Consider the following 21,142-nt stretch of genomic DNA (forward strand, 5'->3'; position numbering starts at 1 on the left):
AAAGATTTGTCCATAACAACGATGTTAGCAGTACAAAAGCATTACAAAGGAATGTCTGATTTTAAAGAAAGCCATTTTTGAAAATTAGCAAAATTGTCTCATAGGATTGCTGTGTAGTTACCAGTAAAAGTCATTTCTTTCTGTATTACTTCAGATTGGATGACAACAGTTGTCATTATTGACAGACATTGTGAACTGGTGGATAATTATGCAATGTTTTGTAAGGTTTGTTTACAGAATCTGACACCCAGAGATGGAAATTCCTAGCACCTAGGTGAGGATGAGTGTAACTGGGAGGTTGGCCACAGTCACCTCACCAACTCTCCCCTACACTTTAGACTAAGGGATTTCCTAAGTCAAGGGTATGGTGGTCTTCAACCCTAAATGGTTGATGACCTTTAGTGACATAACATTTGTTGATGCTTTAAAATCTAACATGCAATTGTGGAGGAGCAAATCGTTCACTATTAACAAGATAAAGAAGGGGAGGTGACTACGATTTATTTTTCCTTCTTAGGTCAACACTTGCAAGACTACTGGATAATCTTCATTAGTATCGATGATTTGATTTAATTATACAATCTTTTATACCCCAATGAACTCTTTTTTGGTGTTTCCTATGGGAACTTAGCTAGCTCAGTCAACGGAACAAGGACCTTAACATTACTTACCCAATTTGTTATGTTGAAAAGTATATTGGGGGATGGAGTTGTTAAAGGTTACCCTTGAGGCATTCTTGTACTTAGTGCCTTAATTATTTCTTTGGAATTGTACAAGGTTTTGTTTATCTACTTGAGGAACATTTCCTTTTCTTCATTGCTAAATGATTCCTTAATGTTTCCTTTCCCACATCTTTTCAATCTCTTCTTGAGAGGGTCTTTACCAAAAATCCTAATAGCTTTCATAGAACTTATTCCCCTGTCCTCAACTTGTTTCATATTTTCTCGAGACAAATGGTAAGATTTCCTCCCATCAAACAAATTGTTACAAATATCCAAGTAGTTGTTGTTATCTTGATTGGTAGTTCATCATTGATCACTTAAAAGTATCTAGCACAAGTCTTTTCCTCACGAAAATCTTGGCAAGCTTGGCAATATGGAGGGGACTCACAATCAACTATGTTGGTTGGTTCTAAAGTGACAGGAGGTCTTTGATTTTGAGGAGGTCCTTGTTGGAAAAGTAACTAGGTTCGGTCTTTATAATTATCTTTGTACTTGTATCAAAAGCAAAAAGAAGAAAAAGAATATTACTTTTTCAAGCATGGGTTTCATGCTCAAATTGTTTTGTCATCTAGGTCAAGCATGTTCTTCATGCTCCTAGGGTTCAATAAGTCAAAATAGTTTTTTTCGTGTGTAAAAGACCCATTTGGGCATTTTGTAACAAGAAAGAAAAAATACTTTTTATCCTTGAAAGTCAATTTTGTCTCCCAAGACCAAGTCGGCCCTGCCAAAGAAAGTCAATCTAGGAGAGGCCTATTCGATCCCTTGAGAAGTGTATATATTGGAAGAGACTTCGACCTATTTGGCACATTCATTCAAGGAAGTTCGATCTGTGCATAAGACAAGAAGGAAAGCAAAGCGAAGGCCTAGGAAAGAAGAGAAACTCAAGGAAGAAGAAGGAGACTTAAATTTTTGACCTGCTTTTCTCACACGTGCGAGTATGATAGGGTTTTTGTGTGAGTTGCAAGGTCGAGGATTGCAGGTTCGAATTGTAGACTTGAAGTAGAGGATCAAGACTTTGGTTGAAACAGAATTTGAGAGTTTTGACCATCATTGACTTGATAAAACGTTGACTTGATTGAAGTGTTGGAATTTCTAAGTCTATCTATTAGAAATCCTTCATGTACTTTCTGATTTATTTCTTCCTACTTGTTCTATTAATTAACAAGTTATTTACCATGTAAATACTGAAAATAAATACAAGTACATGCTCAACACATACAAATCATCAACTGAGGGAAAAACAAGAACACAAGTGACACCGTTATTTTTGGACTAATGTCCCCGAGAAAACCAAATGCGGGAAAACCGGTGCAGCTATCTGAGGGTTTTATTATTAAGCAGTTTCAGAACACAATTTGGATGCCAAAAATGGCTCACCCAACATAGAAAGCTCTCGGCAATAGTACCTCTCAGTCGGAGACAGATATTCTGACTAAAAAACCTAGATGAACAATCCCACAGCTCGCAGCTCCAATCTGCCCCAACCCCACGAAATCTCCCAGCGTCAGCCTCTAGGGACTTCCTCAGCCTCTCTAGCCTAACGTCAGCCCCTAAGGACTACCTCAGCTTCTCTGGCTCAGCGTCAACCCAACTAGCCCTGCGTCGACCTCTGGAGCCTTTGCGTCACCCACATTGGCTCTCCTCGGGCACTGCACAGCTCCTAGCTGCCTCTACGTGGCTTCTGGCTGCCTCTGCATGGCCTCTAGCTGGCTATGCGTCCCTCTCTCCCGGCTTCTGCGTTGATGCTCCTGGTACCCTCTATGCCTCTCTGCTTCGGTATTCACTACCCCTCAGCTGCAACTCTGATCACTCCTTCGATTTCCTTAGCAAGCCCTGCCCCATAAAATCGAATTCTTGATCAACTCGGTGTGTTCTCCAAGTGACACTCAAGCCTCCTCTTATACTTTTCTCGTTGACAATTCAATAGTCGAGATTAAGTCCCTAATCAATGGCTAATATTAACTATGGCTTCATCCATGACTTTTGGACCCTTCTAACACAGTTTTATATTAATTCACATTAATATTTTATTTTCCCTAAGTTTAGACTTAGGGACTCCATTAAAAATATTAATTATTTTAATATCTTCCAAACTCTTTAAAATCTGTCCAAACCATTTCTAGGTATTGGAGATCTCATGTGCTTTAGCCTCTCCACCAATTTTCATGGCTAGAGCACATCCGATGCTACCCCAAATCAACATGAAGAAGACTTTTGGAGGGCTTAATTGGTGCTTGGAGGAGGTTTAGTCTTTGGGTCTTGGAAGTCTCATTTTGATATGATTCTATGATAAGAGGATTGTTTGGGTTTTCAACTTTTCCCCAATTGTGGGGTTTTTCCCTAGCTCGAAGCCTAATATATTTTGTTCTTCGTGTCTTTGTGATCTTCATGTTTTGGTAATTGCTTGATGAAGAAGTAAAACTAAATAATAAAAAGCCAACAAATATCACAGATAATTATCAAGCAAGGAAAATCAACCTTAATCTACAATTTCCTTGATTTTCCAACAGCCTTCAATATCTCTTGTTCCTAGGGGAATACCTATTTCATTATTGATTCCTTTCCACTTGCTTGATTTCATTATGGAGTCGCAAGAGGAATTTTGAATTGCCATCAATGAATCAGTTCCTCAATGATTCACTAGGGAGGCAAACCTGCTTCCTTCCCAGCAACAACGCCAAAATGTTACCACTCAAACTAGCAGAAGTCCTAGGAGAGGATCCTAAAGGGAAACTACTAGGTCAAAGGAAACAATGGAGAGATAGCCCACTGTCACCTCAGCTAAGTCTCCCTTCTCTTTTAGAACTTTCACTGATGGGAGGAGACCTGGTATAAAGAGGAATCATTACATGAATAGGTTAATAAGAAGATGAGGAGTGATTCCCAAGGCCTATTCACACGAGAGACTCAATTGAATGGCTTTCTTGCTTAGCAGTGTTGCGGGGATGCGCCACCCCCCCCCCCCCCGATCCCGCTCCCAATATGCGCTCCGGGCGGGAGTGACTAGGGAGTGATTTCGGGAACATTTAGCCTTTTTTGCGAAAAAAAATTTGCAGTAATGTTCGAAATGCAATTTTTTTAAAGTAAAAGTGACATTCTCCTTAATTTTCATTTTCATCCTTTTACTTAAATTTTTAACATTACCATGAAATGACTCAGGATGTTTGAGAGTGGTTCTGACCTCACTGGATTTCATATGGAGAAAGTAGAATTTTAGATTTCATTCAAAATCCAGCAGACTTATCAGTTTTTCAGGATTTCAGGATTGGGGGATAGCAATGTTTCCATTGAATTTTGTCATGTATTAGGGTATGGAACTCGTATTTAATCAAGAGCACCAATCCCTCTATGTACCTCGATGTTAGTGACAGTGGTTGTCGAACTCCTCTATCATGACCCTCCTAAAAATGTACACACCACTCAAACAAAATCTTGACTTGACATGCTATGCTTTTTCTATCTTATGTTAATGCTTAGAGGGTGATATTAATGACAAAGATCCCTATACGTATACGGAGGTAATGACAAAGATACCTCTGGATATTAATTCTTAGAGGGTAATATTAATGACAAAGATCCTGATTTTCCGACAAGACTAAAAAATTAGACATTTCTCGTGGTGGCAAGAGGCCCAAGCATAAGAAATAGATAATAGATTTACTTGTCTTTTCTAGTTTCTAGTAGTTTTTGTAACTATTGACTCTTTAATATTTATTATGATATTTTTTTAAACAAATATATGACAATTCAAGTTTGAAGTTGGCAATTATAACTCATTAGTAATGAAGATGCTTCATGAAAGTTGAAAGTTGTTTCATTTCATTTCATTTTATAACATTTCATTTCATGTTAGATATTATTTGTTGTAATGGTTACACTTAACTTACAAGTACAACTTTGGTGATCAATGATGATAAATGTTATATATTGAATTTTGAAAGCTTGAAACTTTAAGATTGATGAATCATGAGACTCAATATGTTGTATGTTACTATGAACTAACTTGTGGACGTGGTTGATGAAGATTATAACTTATAGATGATCGTTGTTATATGGTTCAATCTATGTTTTTTTATGTTTGTTATATCTAATTCATTATTCTACATGTTTTTGTAGACATATATGTATCAAAATATAAAAAATATAAAATATATATATATATATATAATATAAAAAATGCTATGGGATTCGCTCCCAAACCAGGAGCTTCTGAAAATGTCGCTCCCGCACCCGTTTTTGCTCTCGCTCCCAAGTAACATTGTTGCTTAGGAAGCAAGGTGATAGGCTCTCTAGGAAGGGCTAGAAGGATTCCTAAGGTTAGGGTTTGGGAATGTATCTTGAAAAGATGATTACTAAGCCTAGAAACCTTTATGGAGACTTGGTCTTTGTGTGGTCTTTGTGGAGTTAGAGTTATAAAGTTGCATGACCACACAGGACCAAGTGGACCCAGAATTAGGTCAAGGAGGTGGATTTGATCACTCAAGGAGGGGCTTGACCTAATTGTGGAAGAGAAGACGATCAATGGACAAATCTTCTTAGAATAGAATGCAATGATCCAAATGAGGTCACTAGCCAAGGGAAACCTAGGGCAAGAGATGATTCTTGGGCCAGGGCTTGCAATATCTCGAGATCCCACTGTCGGAATTTCGTGAAATTTGGAGAGCCTCTAGAGAAAACCTTAGCGTCGTGGAGGACAAGAGAACAAAGTCTTTTGATGGCTAGAATGTGAGATAATTGATGCTTTATGTGACCTATGGAGGCTAGGCCTAGAAAGAGAAGCAGAGGTGATAGAAATAAGTTTTGAAACTGACCACCTATGGAGGATTAGTGCCTTGCCCTTTGGGAGAGATGGAGTCAATGAGATTTTAATGTTCGGAAACAATTCACCCTTTGCGGGAGGCCTTCAAGCAACTTTGCATGGCATTGGGGCATGAGAGCAGCTACTTCAAGGACTTTATACTTCGATTTGCAATAATTGATGACTTATCAAAATGTATTTAACACAAATTATCTCTAGGAACATTCACCCATTCATACATGGCCCATGACATGATTCAGCGCTATAAAAGATCAAAATTTCCACCAATAGCAATAAATTTCAGACTTGTATAGTGAAAATCCGAAGAACATCCATGTGACAAAGTAAATAACAAGAATAAGCATGAAAAGAGCACTTACATGTACAAAAGAGTATATCCAATCAACAAATTATCCCAGTAATGAAGCAACAAGACAAGAGAGAGAGATCCAAACATCAAAATTCATCCATATCATCGAAACTTGTCCTCCAAAAGAGATAGCAAAAATCTGACAAGAGCTAATAACCCCTATCCAAGTGATGATGAGAGAATGAATGACCGCTCATCTATTTATACAATCTCTAATGAATTCGAATGGCCTAATTTGGACTAATAATGCCCCTAAAATAATATAATGTGCATAATAACAAAACTTTTGGTGACAATCCCACCAAATAGCTCAATAACATAAAGATAAGCCTCACAAGAGGGCAGGATGATCAACATAATCAGTCGTTGGGCCATTGAGAAGGCCAAATGAAGTCCAAGGTGTGCCATGATGAGACAATGGACTCCAAATATAGTGGACAAGAGGTTGGCCCCTTATTTTCCAAGCAAGAACATGTGGTGCTCCCAGGTGGGTGTGGGGGCACAAAGACATCCTCATGGGTCTCCAAGTCGATCGGAATTCCTGTAGACCATCTATAAGGGCTAAGAGGAAGACATAAGTCCTCCCTCTGCAGCGGGAGACATCCTCTGGACCCTGGAACATCTACCAAGTATATGGTGCAAATATGGTGTCAGCTAGGCATAATGAGCCAGGTGCATCATCCTCATCCAAAAAGGTGGAACACGAGCAATCAATGATCGGTGTTGGGGAACCATGAAGTATTTTTTGCTATGGAGGAGGCCCATGGCCTGCAATGCTCACCTTACAAGTGCCTATGTGGCCCTCTTGAGGGTTAGTACCCCTTATAGGGAGACCAAGCCCCAAATGAAAATCCACCTGCAACCCTGCATAAGATCCAATGCATCCCCTTTTCCTCCAATACAACAAATCAATAGAATAATAAAGTAAAAGTGTTTACAAATCATGGAATCAATGAGGCACTTCATGGTGGCACACCCTTCCACAGTGGGCTTTGGCATGTACAAGTGTCTCTAAGCTCAATAAGGGGGTTAGCCAAGGACCATATTAAGCGGTTTCAGCCTTTAAAGGGGGTGACATGTCCATGGTACATCCATCAAGTGGAAGATGGCAAGCGACATAATAATGGAACGAAGTAGGGGTCAAGGGAATGATCCAAGCAACTTGCAATGGGACAAAGGGTAGCTATAATGAGGGAAGCCCACACTTGGGTATATGAGCGTACGAGGGAGCAACCGTGGTACATAAGTTACCCCGGCCTTTGCTTTTCCACCCTTCTTCATATGCCTTTTGTCTTTTATTGATTTGTCTTCGTAACTACTCGGGGCTCTAGGGGATGAGAGCATGATTCGTGGTATATAGCAATAGGTATCCCCTTTTAAGGGGTTGGGACAATCATAGGTTCCTTAATGTGGAGGAGGCTCATCTAGGGCCCACCGAACCAGGGTGATGGCCATATATGAGGAGTAGAGCTTATGTTTGGCTATTGCCCATGTGCTAAATTTGTATGTCCTGGCCATCTTTTGCATCTTGTCGTACATTTTCCTGTTGAGAGTGGCCAAATTGTGTTTTTTCTTTTCTTTTTAGCTGCATCAATTTTCGGGGCATCATTCCAAATCTGACCCAAGGTGTGGGCAAGGGGAAGGGGAGGTTAACCCTATGTGGACCCAGTAGACAAATGTGGACCCGGACATGATAAATGATGAATGGGGTCAAAATGAGTGGAAAAGGGCAATGTATATGGTGTCGTGAAGCGGGACCACGCAACCAAAATCGAGATTTCTCGTGTAGTGCCAACCCTAAATCTAGTGGCCAGTAAAGGAGATTGCATGGGACTAGGATACAAGGCTAAACACCAAATCGGGTAAAAGAGACAAGAGCACAGACCTAGCTCACTCTTTCTGCTAAATCCCCCCATCAATCCATGCCCAAAAGTGTCCATGAAAAGTAAACAAAATTACTCAACCAAACCAATGAAAACTCATACCTTTAGGGTTGGGAGGCCCACCTTCAAACATATGTTCATAATAGATGGGCAAGGGACCACATGGCTAGCTCAAGTGGCGGAGAAAATGGCACATCGAGCTATCCAATGGCTACAAGGGGGTTGTTGGCTATCAACTAAGGACCATCTAGGAGAAACATTTTCTCCTATATACACTACCCACAGGTGGTGGGTAACAGGAGTTCAATGGCCACGATCACATCTCAACCGATGGCTAAGATCATCTTGATTCCGTCAATTAACTTTTTTGGAACTCTCTAGAACAAAACCAAATTCCTCCAATTAATTAACTTTAATTAACCAATTTTCCTAAGTTAGACATAGGAAATATTTGATTATTCGCTAATTAATTTAATTGAGGTGTCTCCAAGTCTTTTCTCGTGAGACCATTTCGGGTTTTAGAGATCTCGTGTTCCTTAGCTTGTTAGACACCATAGAGACCAAAACGCTTATCCGTTGCAACCCCAAACAAAAACTAACACTAGACCTTCTAGCATGCTCGAATTTTATCTATAAAGAGGAGGACGAAGGAACATAATTCATAAATTTGTGAGATCAATTCTTTGTGTGGAGTGCGTATTCTTGAGGAGCAAGTGCGCACAAATTTAGGAGCTTAATTGTGCTAGGATTTAGGAGATCAAGTGTGCAACGAAAAAGGAGATTTGTGTTAGGAAATAGGAGCTCAGTGTGCACTAAGAAATAGGAGCTAGTGCGCAAGTAAATAGAAGCAAGAATCATGGATTCTCAGGGCAAGTCAAGGTTATTCGGCAGGAGAACAATTGTGTTCTCAAAGACAGATTGTTGGTTGCAGTAAGCAGCGTGAATTGCTAAGTTGCATGAAACGCTGAAACATTTTAGAGTTTCCGAAACAGGTACGTTTAGAAACGTCACCTCCCAAAACTGGAAATGTCGATCGAAACGTCAGCCGAAACGTCATATATGTATATATAAAAAGATATATATATATAAATAAGTGAATAACACATTATCTTTGCAAGAAAAAAGGGAATAAGACCCAAAGATGATAATTTAGAAAGAAAAACAAGTCTATATTAATTATCATAGATGATTACATGATGGTGGAGTTTCGGCCGAGTTTCAGCGAAGTTTCGGAGTTTCGGGTATGGGTACGGCCCGAAACGCCGAGTTCCTAGAAGTTTCGTGCAACATAGGTGAATTGTAATAGATCCAACTGCTCAAGAACAGTCAATAAAATACCACAACAAAGAAAGCAGGTTTTCCATTTTGGGTTTCCTAGGTAAACAAGTGTATTAATTTGTGTTCATGTGTTCTTATCTCTGGTGTTTATCCACTACTTATAAATTTTTCAGAGACTTTGTATCTAGGTGAAAGTAAATTTGGTTCCAGTTTTCAGTTGCCTTGTTTTCACTAATTCATCTAAGTAGTTGCAGAGTTTCAAGGAAATTTAATAATGGGCTCAAAATGATACATGTGGAAAAGGCATTTGAGGGGCTATTGTATAAAGAGAATCATAATCATTTGTACAATGTGGATCATGGAAGAATGATCTATGTTGTCGAGAGGTGAAGAACATGTGTGGATGTTAGCTGGAAATATGCATCATAGGAGAAAAATTTGCACAGGAACAAGTAACAAGCCTCTTATATAGAGTTGAGCCTCAATCGACCTTTCAATACAATAATATTTTTCTAGGGATAAACCCCTAGATATGGCCTAGGAAATCATAAAAAGCATTTATCCTCCAACTAACAAATGAGGACAAGGTCAATTAATACATAAACAGGTGAAGTAGTTATGCCACATGTGCAAAGTTTCCTATAAGAGGAGATGTCACCAACAAAACAAGGAGAAAATAGGTCAAATAACTCCATAGTCTCCTCCAAGCAAGAAAATAGCTCAATAAACTCCTCAAAGCAAGATCAATCCCTCCAAATGAGCAAATGGCTAGCATACAAGGTCTTCCAAGTCACATGCGTAGCTCAGGAAGGATGGAAGACTGGTTACAGGTCTGCAATCCCAGGAGATTGTTGGAGTTTTCATGAACTCCCCGTTCAACTACATGTATCATGCGCTCTGTGGCTCTACAATGAGCTCATGTCCTAGTTGAAGCCAGATGTTACCCACCAAAAGTGGGTGACCCCAAGGCGAATCCTTTTTCCTATTCATCTCTTCCAATCGTCAGCCAACAACCCCTGAGAGCCACTTTGTAGCTGATGTGACGTGCCATTCATATCTTCGCCGCCTGCATCAATGATATGTTTCCTCACCCATTTGTCAAGAGCACATGTTGGAAGGTGGGCTTATGATCAAAAGATACTTTATTCATTTGCAATCAGGTGCTTATGCTTGTTTGTATTTGGGCATTTTGCCATGGAATACGGGGTAACTTGGAATAAAGAAGGGTCTTCGTCGTAGTCTTGTAACCTCACATTAAATGGGGGGTTAGTTTTCAATCCTAGTCCATTTGGACCTCCCATCATGGCCCATGGCTTTAGGAAGGGGTATTACTTGGGAAGCCATGATTGAGATAGTGTAGCCCCATCTATCCATATTCCATACTTACCACTTTCCATCTTACATTATGAGCCCATATTCCACCTCTATTCTTTAAGTCAATTAACCATTGGATCATTGGGATTTGGCATACACATATCCTCAAACCTTGGGTAGGGGCAGGAAATGCACCCTGGGAGGTTGATGCAGCTAAAAGAAAGGAAAGGGCATATGATGGCCACAAGCAAAAAACAGAAAAATCAAAATGCAAAAAATGGTCAGGTCTTTCAAATTAGCACATGGGCAAAAGCAAGCATGAGCTCTACCTCTATCATATGGCCATCACCCGGTTCCTGCGCCAATATCGTCCTATCTCATAGAAGACAAGGGACCTGTAATGGCCTATCTTGAATTAAAGTGAGCATAGGAGTATTAGCATGCATATGAGAGCTACATATGCATACATCGCATGCACAACACTAGTATACATACTAACTAAATGTCCAAATATAGGGTAATGAATTAATTATAGGAAATGCTAAGTAAATATATAACTCATCAGAATGTAATGAATAATTAAGTGGGGTACCTGATATGTATACCACCATCATAATAAATAGTTAATACCAAATTAAATACCTAACTATCAAAAGTAATAAATGTATTGAGCTTAGAACTCTATAATATCATCCAAAGTGTATTCTAAAGTAATACATCAATTAATAAGTTTATTAACTAATATAATTCTCATAATAATAAACCTTATTAACTAACATACTCATTAATTAATATAAATATAATAATAAACCTTATTAATTAGTATACTCATTAATTAATGTAAAAATGACATTAGTATAGTATATTAATTAATATAACTTGGTTAAAGTGCATTAAGACAAAACTTCATTTTAACTCATTTATTTAAAGCCAGTGGTTATCATACCAGCAGGAGGCAACGGTGGAGTTTAAAAATTTATGTAAATGACGGCGATGGGAAGGTCTTCGAAAGAGGGCTTTGAGACTGTGGACATTTGTTAAGTTATGGTATGTTCTAGCTTATAACAATTTACTTCTTTTCCTTATTATATTCCACAGATTAGCAATCACATGTACACCTCTCGACGAGAGGAATCTAATAAAAATATTATCAGCCATGAATAAGATGGCCCACAAGAAGTTTTATCCTAGTTGCCAATTTTAACACTCCCTCTCAACTAGGGAGAACTTCATCTACAATCTGTCTATCGGTCGTTACTATTCATCCATCAAATGCACTGCCCTGTACAGCCTGACCCTTGCCCTGCTCTGCTCTATTCTGCCTGTTCTGCTTTGTCTTGTTCTGCCCTGTACTGATCTGTACGGCTCTGCTCTGTTATGCGCTGCTTTGCTTTGTTTTGTTCTACTCTGCTTTTGTCCGAATTATGAAGAAGAAGAAATGATCGAGGATGTATCATACTGACTCAAAGTCAGTCTCAGAGTATGTACCACTGGTCCCAAACCAGTCTCAACCAACTCGAAGTCAGCATCATAGTGAGTACAACTCCACTGGTCCCAGACCAGTATCATCCTCCACTGACTCAAAGTCAGTCTCAGAGTGCGTACCACTAGTCCCAGACCAGTCTCAACTAACCCAAAGTCAACGTCATAGTAAGTACCACTCCTACCACTAGTCCCAGACCAGTATCGCAGTCTCAGAGAGTGTACCACTAGTCCCAGACCAGTCTCAACCGACCCGAAGTCAGCATCATAGTATGTACCACTCTCACTGGTCCCAGACCAGTACTGCACTGACACGAAGTCAGTCTCAGAGTATGTACCATTGGTCCCAGACCAGTCTCAACCGCCCTGAAGTCAGTGTCATAGTATGGTACAACTCCTACCACTGGTCCCAAACCAGTATCATTGATCCCAAATCAATGGACGTCATCCTAGCGTAGGGAGTATGGTAGATACAGCAATGCATCCATCGGTACCACTATGGTCCCTAACTTCATTTCCCTGCTCATTAATTAGATGAGAGGTACTTCCCATGAGTCCTAGACTGCATGGGTAGGATGCCTCGACAAGAGCACTAATCAATCCTGTCCTCGCAAGAGAACACATCAATCCTACTACAATCACCATGGAAAACACATCAATCCATGCCTCACAGGAGAACACATCAATCCTGCTACAATCGCCATGGAGAACACATTAATCCAGGCCTCATAGGAGAACACATCAATCCTGCTACAATCGCCATGGAGAACACATCAATCCTGCTACAAACGCCATGGAGAACACATCAATCCAGGCCGCCATGGAGAACACATCAATCCAGGCCTCACAAGAGAACTAATCACCTTGCTACACAGGAGAGCAAATCATCCTGTTCCACAAGAGAGCGAATCATCTTGTCCCACAAGAGAGCGAATCATCTTGTTCCAGTGCGCACCACCATGGGAGGGTGAGTCACCCTGTGGTCGTATGTTGCTCCAGTAAGAACCGCAAGCCCTCAGAGCTCCCAGAGCTCAACATATGCAACATGCAGGACCCTTGTACAAGGGTTTCATGACGACTCCAAGTCATTTGGGAAAATCATAGATTAGATCTTTCCTTGGGGCTTTGACAAGGTGTATTGACTTGTACATCATCTTAATGCGATGGAGCCTCCTTGCTCATCGACTTACCATATCCCAGATGATGTCTATCTGCTGGAGCAATCAATGAATACAGGATTCCTCAATAATCGAATCCCACCTCTAGTTGTTACAGAGAATCACAGTGGTATCCAATGTAAATCCAAACAGCTCACTAAAGAGCTTTCACAACCAGATTGCTTCACAAGAGGCCATGCTAGCAGCAATATATTCTGCTTCGGCGGTGCTCAAAGCCACCGACTTCTGCTTCCTGCTCCTCCAAGATATCGAAGCAAATCCCAAGGTCAAACAGCACCCGGAAGTGCTCTTACGGTCCACCACACTGCCTACCCAATCAGCATCAGTATATCCAAGTAGTCTCACATCTCCAGCAGTGTATCTTAACCCATTAGTAATTGTGCCACGAAGATATCTCAGAAGATTCTTGGCATCAATCCAGTGAAGCTCAACCAAATATGAGCTCACAATACTAACTGCAAAACATATGTTCGAATGGAGGTTCACCAAGAACATCAATGCGAAAGAGTTTATGAAACTTAGAGGCATTTCCCAAATCTGGTCTGACATCACTACCATATAACTTCTAAAAGTTAAGATCCTCGAGGTAGTCACAGGCTTGTAGTCCATCATACCGAATCTTTCCAATATCTTTACCACATATTTTCCTTGAGATAGGAAAATTTCCCTTGGCTTCTGCCACACTTCAAGTCCTTGGTCCTTCATTTCAAATTCAGAAGCCAACTCCCTCTTACATTTGTGGATGAGAGGGTCTGCACCTGTTAGAAAGAGGTCATCCACATACAGCACCAGTGTGAAAGGCTTGTCATCTTCAACCTTAAAGTAAAGGTTAGGATCGGCTTCACTCCTAGTGAATCCCAACTTCATCAAGTAGCTATCAATCCTCTCATACCATGCTCGGGGTGCTTGCTTCAGGCCATAGAGAGCCTTCTTCAACCTGCATAGATGAGATTTTCGATCATAAAACTCAAATCCTTCGGGTTGCTCCACATAGACCTCTTCTTTGATCGAACCATGCAAGAACGCGGTCTCGACATCCATCTGATGTAGGTTCCATCCTTGTGAAGCCGCAAGGGCTATGATCGAGAGGATGGTCGTATATCTGGCAACAGGGGCAAATATCACATCATAGTCTATACCTTCCTTCTGGGAGAAACCACGAGCAACAAAACGAGCCTTATACTTTTCCGTACTTCCATCTGCTACATGCTTTATCTTGTAAAGCCATTTGGAAGTAACAACTGTCTTGTCCTGGGGTCTGGGAACTATTTCCCAGACATCATTCTTCATAATAGACTTCTAGTCTTCGGTCATAGGATCCTTCCATACTTAATGCTTGACGGCATTTATGAATGATGAAGGCTCATTTTGTATAATTGTGCCCATGATGGTCAGGTATCCCTGATACCTGTTAGGTTTCTTACTTTCTCGAAAGGTTCCTCGGGGTGCGGCGTGTCTTTCAGCATCATCAAGTATCCCCCTAAGCCATGAAGGCCTCTTCCTAGAAGAGGGAGGCTCAGGAAGATAAATAAAATCCATGGGTTCCTCCACATCAGGCATCATCTATCCATAGAGACAGCTTCCACAATCGTACGGTTCTTCCTTTCCGCCACACCATTCTGCTCAGGAGTATGTGGTGTAGTAGTCTCCCTCTTAATGCCAGCCTCAGATATGCCTGAGTGACCCAACTGTAATATATCGGAGGTCTTGCTTTGGCTCGAGGGGAATGGTCCCCTTTTGAGCTTTCCTTCGGCACATCCTCGACATACACCTTCTTTCTATACTCGGAATTCGGGCATCCCTGTCACCATTTTCTCGGAATTCGGGCATCCGTGTCACCATTTGTCTTACACCGGGTAGAGCTTTATAATGAAGGTGGGCAAACCTCCGATGCCAAAGTTTGGACTAAAGAGATGTGTCATAATATATGACACCTAGTGGGCTTCCATCGACCTGATATAATGAATCAACATGAAACCCAAGAGTAAAGGCATCTATAACATTATTTTTCCATATACGTACCTTCCCATCGCTGAAGGTTACCTTGTAGCCTTTGTCTTCCATTGCCGAGATGGACCCCAGGTTCTTGTTGAGGTTAGGTGCATTTAATACATCCTGGAATTTCTAGCCTTCTTGAATGGTTGTCCTCTTCCTTGATTTCCAGAATTCCTTTTACCTTTGCTATTGAATTTTTCATCCCTTCGATTACCATGACAGGGATTGTGATCATCGTCACGGTGAGAGTCCTTTCTATCAGGGCATTCCCTTGCATAGTGACCTGCTTTATTGCAAATGTAACATCGTCCGTTTCTTCCACCCTTAGGTCCAACCTTTCCTTTTGATTTTGTCCCAGAATTATTTATTTTCTTAGCATGAGAAGAAAAGGTAGCAGGAGGACCTTTAGGCATGGGCATTTCTTGCTCTTCTACCCTTGTTTCTTCTTGAATGCATCTAGCCATTAATTCCTCGAAACCAGGAATTACATTATTGTTCAGAAGAGTAGTCTTGAACACGTACCATTCAGATGGTAATCCTCTAAGAGTTGTGAGTGCTATTTCCTTGTTAGTAATAGTTTCCCCAATATATAGCAGATCATTCTTGATCTCGGTGATTCTTAAGAAGTATGCTTGCATACTCTCATCTTTACCCTTCTTGATTTCCCTCAACGTATTTCTAAGAAACAAGACTTGATTTGCATCATTAACTTTAAATAAACACACCAGTCTGTCGTAGATTTCCTTGGAGGTGTCTAGTTCAGAGATGTAGGCCACCAAGCGCTTGTTGATAGAGTCCTGGATGATCTTCTTCGCTTTAATTTCTCCATTCTTCCATTTGTTCCTGGTAGCAGGAGGTGCATTTGATGGAAGCTCAACACTATTGCCTCTCACGTGATCCAACACTCCTTGATCCTCAAGGGTTAGATCGATAGACATCTTCCATCCGTGATAGTCAGCTTTCTCACGGAGCTTGTCTTCAGCAGGAAAGAGTGTTGAAGACCCCATACTTCTTTTAGGATAGCCTTGCCAATCTTCTCTTTGGTGATAGTCAGCTTTCTCACGGAGCTTGTCTTCAGCAGGAAAGAGTGTTGAAGACCCCATACTTCTTTTAGGATAGCCTTTGCCAATCTTCTCTTTGGTGATTGCTCTTGCTCTTGCTCGAGCTTTGTCTTCACCTCAGCTCTGATCCCATGTTAAGTTATGGTATGTTCTATGCTTATAACAATTTACTTCTTTTCCCTATTATATTTCACAGATTAGCAATCACGTACATAAAGTAAAGTGCAGATAGAACATTAAACGATCGACAGAAAACAAGCCAAGACAAGAGACACAAGATGTGGCCGCTAGCCAGAGACAAACCCCACAATGTGTGGGGAAACCCTTTGATCAAATCTTTTTTTATCTTCAATAATTCAGCAGAGAGAAATAGTACAATAAATCTGATTCATATCATCAGTAGCAAACCCTAGATCAGCAGCATCAGCATTAGCGACTTCATCATCAAACTAGGGCAGACGATATCTCACAAACCGACCGTCAGATCGGCTTGATTCCACCACCAAAAGTTGTGGCTTCCAGAGGAGGTTCAGATGAACCTACAGTGCAGTTCAGATGAGGAGATATTCTAGTCCACGCAGGTCAAACTTTACTTCTGCAGTTGTAGTTTCAGTTTCGGCAGCTTTAGGCTTCAAACTAGGGCAGTCGATATCTTGCAAACCGTCTGTTGGATTGACTTGATTCAACCACCAAAAGTTGTGGCTTTCAGAGGAGGTTCAAATGAACCTACAGCGCAGTTCAGATGAGGGGATCTTCTAGTCCACGCAGGTCAATCTTTACTTCTGCAGTTGCAACTTCAGTTTCAGCAACTTCCGGCTTCAAACTAGGGAAGTCGATATCTTGCAAACTCTCCGTCGGATTGACTTGATTCCACCACCAAAAGTTGCGGCTTTCAGAGGAGGTTCAGATGAACCTACAGCGTAGTTCAGATGAGGAGATCTTCTAGTCCACGCAGGTCAATCTTTACTTCTGCAGTTGCAGTTTCAGTTTCAGCAGCTTCCGGCTTCACATGTGTGAGGGAGTGACCCTTTTCTGCGTAGTAGAGAAGAGACTCTTTTTGCGCAGTAGAGAGAGAGAGATGTGATGAGATGAGATAGTCCAAATGAGGAAAATTCCTCCTATATTTATACACAACATTGGTGTTTGAATAGATGCGACTGTTGGACTGCTGAGCCTACATGAGTTGTAGGTCGGCTTGATAATAATTCCATAATCAAAATAAATTCATATCTCAATGAATACTTATCGGAATCAGATAATCTTTATATCAATCCTACACCTCTCGACAAGAGGAATCTAATAAAAATATTATCAGCCATGAATAAGATGACCCGCATGAAGTTTTGCCCTAGCTGCCAATTTTAACAACATTGGGTAAATATAAGGAGACCGAGGGCATGAGGGGTACCGTTTCATTTTTCTAGTCTCAGAGACAGAGGAGGAAGTGTCAAAAGAGTCACAGACAAAAAGAAAGTTTGAGCATTTTTTCTTGGGGTTTTGGGCAAAGGGGCCAAAAGACCTCAATTTTGAAGTCTTCTAGATCTGGGAACCAGATAAGTTGATCCCAGATAGGCCGGGAGGAAACGATCGTTTAGTAGCAGGAGCGAGAGCAACAATAGACCAGAACTACTTTCAAACGAGATTTTCAGGTAAGTACTTACAAATGAATTGTTAAATTTAGAATACCTCGTTAAATTGCAAACATTAGAGCATTAGAATTGGTATAAATCGTTAAATTAAGTTCAGTAGTTAAATTCCAATGTTAGGGTATTACAATCTGGTATCAGAGCCATTTTAAACCCTTGGGGACCCTACAGGCCCACTAAATCTCCTTTCCAAGTTTCCGTATATTTAGCCAGCCTCTAGTTATTTCCATTTCTAACAGTGAAATTAAATTACGTGTTGTAACTTCACAATTTCCATTTGAAAACTATACGGTTGTCTTAACATGTATGGCTACATTTCAGATGTCGTTGTTTATATTTAATTGTCCACTTCGTTATTGTTCTGTGGTTGAAGTCAAACTAAAGAAGAGGACCATATAGGGAAATTGTCAATTTTTTTTTTATGTCTCACATTCACCGATTTAACTAAGTTTCTTTCACAGAAAGAAATTTTTTGCTACAGAGGTTTGATTTTTCTACGTCATTGTCTATTTTTTTTATTGGAATCAGTGCATCGACCCGCTATATATTAAATATATCTATAGAGTTTCTCGTATTCAATTACAAGGCTATGGTTTATGGTTGTAGTGTTGTCGACTCGTTTCTGAGTACGCAGTAAATGATAGAGCGGTAGTTGTTGGATAAAAAAAGAGCTAATAATTAAAAAAATGGTTATTATAATATAATATTTTAATAAAAACTAAATGAAATATACTAGCTAATATAATAGCCCATGAAACCACATTCGTCCTCTGCCCCCCCCCCCATGTCCCGAATCCCACGAATCAGAGACAATTCTCTAGGACACGTGCCTAATTCTTGTGTCCAGTGTGTCCTAGAACGTGGGATTCTCGTGTCTAGTGTGTCATGGAGTACACCCATCTATTATTGTTGAAGATTGCAGGTACACAGTTTCCCTCTTCATTCATCATGTTGAAGAGGTTGAGGGAGGTCAAGACCGCTCTTGGGGCCATGGTCATTTCAGAATTTTGGTCTTTTTGGAGAAAGACAGAGCAAGTAGCCCCAAAAAGAGTCAAGGACAAAGTGTTAGATGATGCTTGGTGGGAGAAGGTAGATCTCACTATTAAGATCATGGACCCTATCATTGCTTTAATACAATTTGTAGATACAGACCAACCCATCCTATGAGAGCTTTATGAGGGATGGGATTCCATGACTGAGTTCGTGAGGACCATTATTTTACAGAGTGAGCGCCCCAAGTATGAGACATCATTAGAGGCCTTCTTTACCACCATACAAGATATTCTTGTCAGTAGATGGGATGAGAATTGCACTCCTTTGCATTGTTTGGATCACTCATTGAACCCAAAATAATACAGCCATGAGTGGCTGAATGGTGGACCTTCCGATAGATTCCCTCGTCACATGGATGCTAAAATTTCACAGGGGAGGAAGGATGCATTGAGGCAGATATTTCAGGATAGAGCATCCCTTGATGAGGTGTAGGATGCCTTTGCAGAATTTTCCACTAGCACTGGGCGATTTGCAGGGTATGATATAATTAGAGATAGGGGGCTAAGAAACCCTATTCTTTTTGGGCAACTCATGGGGCAACAAGCCCTCCAATACAGCAGTTAGCTATGAGGCTCCTCTCTCAGGTGACTTCATCCTCTTGTCGCAAGAGGAATTGGAGCACATATGGGAATTTGTATAGTGTCAAGAAGAAAAGGCTTGAGCAACCCTAGGAAGAGACAATGTTGTATGTGCACACCAACCTTTGTCTTATTTACAGACAGAGGGATGAGCAGTTTAAGGGAAAGACAACGATACGGGATCTCTTTCCTCATAATATGGGTTTGGACAGCAGTGTTGAGTTAACATTGGCTGTGAGAATTTCTGAATCTACACATCAAAAATCCTACTGCAATCACTGGTTTATCATCTCCTACTTGTTTTTGCATTCAACAAGTTATTTAATTAATTAAACAGCGATGAAAACATTATTGCAGCCTACACATCCATACAAATCATGAACTGAAATACACTGAGACAATAACACAAGGGACACTGTTATTTTTGGACAATCGTCCCCGAAAAAACGCAATTCGGGAAAACCGATGCAGCATATAGAGGGTTTGTATTATTAAGCAAATTTCTGAATACAACTAGGGTGCCAAATCCAGCTCACCCAACAAAGAATAAACCTGGCAAAAGTACCTCTATCCGGAGACAGATATTTTGACAATTCCAGCAACTAGATGATCAAACCCCAAAGATGACAACTGATGTTCCTAGTGCTGGGCAGCGATGGCTGCTCCAAGCTCTGTGTTGGAACTGCATCACCTCCTCTAGGAGCTACGTCACCCTCCCAGTGAGCCTCCCTTGCTCAGAAGTCGATATGTTGAACTGTTGCTCTCTCTGCCCCACAGAAAACCCCAGCGCTGCCTCTAAGGAACTGCGTCAGCCCCTCTAGCTTCTGTGTCACCCTCTCTGGAGCTGCGTTGTCTCTCCTGTTGTTTCTCTGCCTCTCTACTATGTATCCTCAGCCTTGGACTAAAGTCCCTTTGTCGAACTACCCCTCTCACTGCAACTCAGATCACTTAGCTCGACTTTCTCAGCAAACCATGCCCCAGAAAATTTGAAATCTTTGATCTCTTGGTGTATCTCCAACTGACCCTAATCAATGGCTAAGATTAAAACAGACTTGATCCTCGTCACTTAGAAGTTTCTCAGCCATATTCTTATTAATACCCATTAATATTTTTATTTTCCTAAGCTTAGACTTAGGAACCCATTAAAAATATTAATTATTTTAATAACTCCTCATCTGGGTGGAATTTCTCCAAACGATTTTTGGGTCTTGGAGATCTCATGTGTTCTAACCCCTCCACAAAATTTCGAAGCTAGATCAGATCCGATGCTACCCAAAATCAACACTCCCTCTTAGCGAGGAATGTGCTCTAGCAATACTTTTCAATAGAAGTATTACACTGATCCACTGCATCAGTCCTCTATGTTGTTGATGCTTGGCCTGCTGCCCTTCATCCACTGCATTGCTACATCCTGTACTGCTTCCCATGACTCGGCCACTATCACTGCTACATCTGTACTACAGCTCCCTCTCAACATGTTGCATCATGTTGCCCATAGCACTGCCATTGCTAACTGCTGCACTACAACTCAGTTGATGAGAAGCAAGCAACTGAAACTTCATCCAAAAATTGACATGCTAGTCAGTCTAGATACCTCATGATGTTGAAGCTACCTCTGCTGCTAATCTGTGTTGACCCTCTGCTGCCACTGCGATGTTGCAAATTTCTCTTTGCCTCTCGCACTACTACAACATCCACTGTGCTGCCTCAGACTTTGGCACTCTAGCAATTCCACTGTCGCTCCATCGCACCTCGCTCCAACCGACACCCGTCATTTTTCTACT

At 40.8% G+C, this 21,142-nt stretch overlaps 1 protein-coding gene across 3 annotated transcripts in view; it reads right to left on the minus strand.

Moving 5' to 3' along the window:
- The window catches only part of LOC149138115 (HAD-superfamily hydrolase, subfamily IG, 5'-nucleotidase), a 619,402-nt gene that overhangs the window by 392,432 nt on the left and 205,828 nt on the right, over positions 1–21,142 (minus strand). The gene's annotated exons all lie outside the window — the stretch shown is intronic.

This window comes from Pinus tabuliformis, chromosome X (assembly GCF_031772625.1).
Source record: "Pinus tabuliformis cultivar Carrire ecotype Pingquan chromosome X, CPIR1, whole genome shotgun sequence".
NCBI classification, from domain to species: Eukaryota; Viridiplantae; Streptophyta; class Pinopsida; order Pinales; family Pinaceae; genus Pinus; species Pinus tabuliformis.